We start from the raw sequence: 4,331 nt of genomic DNA on the forward strand, positions 1-4,331 counted from the left end.
ACTTTACTTTGAGGCACCATCAAATAAGACCCAATAAAAGCATTTTTGCCACAAGGAATCTATTCCCACTCCCAGAGCTCTGTTGTTTGGGTCCCTCTATCCCCAGGTATTCACTCCAGGGTCCTTCCCAGGCACCCAGATTATTTGCCTCCTCCCCACTGCCTCCTATGTGGCAGCATGTCAGTCAACATTCATTTGATAAATAAATTGATGACGTGAAGAAAAGATGACTGATTACAGAGACTGGGGAAGACTTCACCAAAGATGTAGCAATTCCATGGGGACAGCACTGCTTGGACTCTGAAAAGCTCCCAATGTTCCCAAGATAAGGGCCAAGTTGACCTTCGGGTGGGGTCTCTGCTCTCTGCTCGAGACACTGGCCAACTCACCATCCCTCTGAGAGGCCTCCCTTTATTGCCTTATCTTGCCAGCTCATTCCCTCTGCTGGATAGCTCACCCAACCATGCCTCCCCAGGAGCTGCAGGCACTGCGAGCTCCCGACAGCTTTATACCATCACTAGAGGCTGGGGGACACCTTGTAGCTGTGGCCAGTTTGAAGTTAATGGTGCCATAGAAGATTTTGGCAGGAGCACTTTCCCTGGGCTTAGTTTCTCAGTTTTCAGGCATCCTGACTCCTCCTGGGCCAACAAGGCTCCAAGGCATTGGGCGTTGACACCGACTCCTCAGCGGCACACTGCAGTTCTGTGTTTCGGGTGGTGTTCTGTTTTCATTTTGTCAATGACTTTGCTCCCAATGGAACACAAGGCCCTCCAGTTTGCCTGGTTTATTCCTTCTCCTCCAAAGTCATTCCAACCCAGCACCATCTGTCAGTTGCTCAAAACTTTCGAAAACAGTTTATGCTTTTGATAACCCCATGCTTCTTATTACCAGAATGTACCAGGTACATTCTTTGCATAACCCCATGCTTCTTATTACCAGAAATTTCAACACATGGATGTTCACTTATGTGTCATAAAGGGCTTCGAAATGTTCATTTAAAAAAATTCCAAACTAGGGGTGCCTGGGTGGCTTGGCCCGTTGAGTATCTGACTTCAGCTCCTAACTTTGTATATGTCTTGACACCTCAGAAAAACCATTCTGTCTGGGGAGAGGCCCCTGGTCCAAGGCCCTACCCAGAAGCATGCCTTTCATGTGCAAACCACCCAGCCCAAAGCCAGATCTCTTCTGCCTGGCGCCGAATACCCCAGGAGGAAACAGTCTTCTGCCCCTGTCATCCCAGGGCTGCTACCAGGCTACTAGGGGCCAGCCCTATATCCAGAGCCCTGCAAAATTATTCAAACTCCCAGTCCTAAACTGTCCCCCTGCCCTGCCTTCCCATGCAAACCCCAGCAGAGGGTCTAGCCTCTCTTACCCCTTACTCCTGCCCCTTGTGCCTCCTGACCGTCCTGGGGCTCCTCCGTGTGGGCCTTCGCTGGGACTCATGAGAATAGTAAAGCTCTTCCTTCTTCCCCAGCCGCATTCTTGTTTCCTCCTGGGGGGTTCCCCCTGGGACCACACTGACTTCCCCAGGTCATATATAACGGGTACATTCTTAGGACAGCAGGATATCAAGACAGTGCAAAGAAGAGACACCTAATTGGAGCTGGTGGTTGGAGGAGGTGATTGTCTCAGAAGAGACAAGTCTGTACTATGACCTTAAAATCTACCCGGGATGACAAAGTTGGGGAAGCACTGGCTAGGGGAGAAGGTTCCACACTAACATCCAAAGACATGAAGCATTGTGTTGCTTGTGGCTCACAGAGACTTGAACCAGCTGCTTGCAGGACTTCGATGTTGGAGGAACACGGCACTGCTACAGGAAATTGTAAGCCCAAAGCAGGTAATGGTGAGCCCTAGAAGGTAAATCACTCCACTCCAGGCAGCCGGAGTGTGAAAGACAAATCTGCACAGGGTAAGACTGGAGTCAGGGAGACCAATGAGAGGCTGTAAAGTATCTGCAAAATCCAGAAAACACAGAGAGCAGGGAAAATGAGTGGATTCCACATCACTGTGGGATCCAGAGACAGGAAAGCATAAATCATGGTAATTAGAAAATCCAGCTTCAATGAAAAGGGCACAAAGCTCTCTTTTTCCAAATAACACAGTTCAGCAAATCTGAAGCCACCACTCGAAGTACACAGGCGACAAAAGTCAGCAGGTGGAAGGGGTCATTTACAGCATCGGCATTAATACGCGTTGCACCTTGCACTTTCAACATGCCAGAATATCTCATTACATTGTCCTATTCTCTTCTGTGTCAGAGCAAGAGGAGAAAATGGGCATCACACCTGAATCGGCTCTGTTAGGAGTAAGAGATCTGAGTCCAACCACGGGCTTGATGCGGCAGGTGTGGGAGACACTTCCTCATTTGAGGACTAACACTTAGGACTGACCCTGTTATAACGGCACGAGGGATGATTAGGATACAACATTTCTATATGTCATCACTAGTTCCAGGAGAAAGGAGAGAAATAGAAATAGAAAACAACTGATAAAAAGAGCAGAATGCCTCACGTCAGTGTGAGAGTGGACAGAAAAGACTCTGTTCCCACAATAAACTCAGAATTTTGAAAGGCAGCTACGCTCACCACTATACCAATGATAGAATTTTGATTCAAATACAATCTAAACCAAAAAGAGGCTATTAGTATCACAAAGCGCTTATGAAACAGATACCTACAGGTAACAGCCAATCCATTCCTCTTCTCCATCGAGTGGTGAACAATTAAAAACTACGTCAGGTTTTCCTTCTCGGGCCACATCTGTCAAATAAGACCAACCAGAATGAAAAGCTTCCTGCAAAATCAGAGTAACGGCTTCCCCTATTCCTGCAAGATTGTTCACCACCTGAATGAGGGCCCTTTGGCTTATGTGGCATGAGTTATTTTTAGCATATTCTATGTAAGACACCATTCAGAAGCATCCAATGTCAGAACTAGAAAGGATAATAGTGTTAGAGTAAATATTCAACTAATGCCTAAGCATTCTCTATTCTGCTCAAAACTTCATGTTTACAAAGCTTTCTGTGCATCGAGGCTGTTGTGAAAAGATTTAATTTCCAGAATCAAGCCCATGTCAGGCTTAGAACCAAGTTCTAATTATCTAAAAATATTGACTAACAGAAAGTGCTCTAAATGTGCCTATTCTGATTCAGAGTTTAAGAAAAAGGATTTAAAGAAAGAGTATAAAAGACTTTTTTGAACTTAATGTAAGGAAGCTTCCAGTCTTTACTTTTCAAAAATAGAATTGTTCCCATGGTCACACACTGACACTTAGATGTTCCAATATTTAATATGGCCACAGTAGTCTTGATAACCAAAGTCATTGTTTTCCATTTTTAGGAACCCACACAGGAACAACCATATCCGACAGATCTCAAGCTACTGTGTGTGTGAATGCACATTCCGTTCTATAGATGCTGTGCATCTATTTTGGATTTTATATCGTGTTTGTGTATCTATGCTTTGGCTCATAGTAACTTCTTATGTTACGGAATCGATCTGCATTGAACACAAACTAAATAAAAAATGGCTGGGGCACCTGGGCAGCTCAGCTGGTTCAGCATCCAGCTCAGGTCATGATCTCATGGTTCATGAGTTTGAGCCCCACATTGGTCTCTCTGCTGTCAGCAAAGAGCCTACTTCAGATCCTCTATCTCTCTATCTCTCTCTCTGCCCTTCCCCTGCACATGTACTCTCTCTCAAAAATAAACATTAAAAAAAAATAAATGGCTAAAAGAGCAAAAATTCATTTTTACGTACATCATTCTTATAGACAGCACATTTTCAGGGTAATCAGATGATAATTAACATTCATTAAATGCCCAATGGAGTTCCTTTCTTTGTCAAATTCAGGGAGTAGAGCTACACGATCACCAGTACAGCACAGTCTGGCTGTACCATTCATTCGGAGACTCTCCAGTCCGGTCACGCACGGTGCTCCGTGGCTGAGTGGACCCTCGGTGACTGCCTTTAAAAGATGGGATGAGGGGCGCCTGGGTGGCTTAGTCGGTTAAGCGTCCGACTTTCCGACTTTCGCTTGGGTCATGATCTGGCGGTTTGTGGGTTCGAGACCCGCGTCGGGCTCTGTGCTGACTGCCAGCTCAGAGCCTGCAGCCTGTTTCAGAGTCTGTGACTCCCTCTCTCTGACCCTCCCCTGCTCACGCTGTCTCTCTCTCCTAGAAATAAATAAAACAGGGGCACCTGGGTGGCTTAGTCGGTTAAGCGTCTGACTTTCGCTTAGGTCATGATCTCGCGGTTCGTGGGTTCGAGCCCCGCGTCGGGCTCTGTGCTGACTGCCAGCTCAGAGCCTGGCGCCTGTTTCAGTCTGTG

Source organism: Hyaena hyaena, unplaced genomic scaffold (genome assembly GCF_003009895.1).
Source record: "Hyaena hyaena isolate Hyena2069 unplaced genomic scaffold, ASM300989v1 scaffold_796, whole genome shotgun sequence".
Classification (NCBI taxonomy): Eukaryota; Metazoa; Chordata; class Mammalia; order Carnivora; family Hyaenidae; genus Hyaena; species Hyaena hyaena.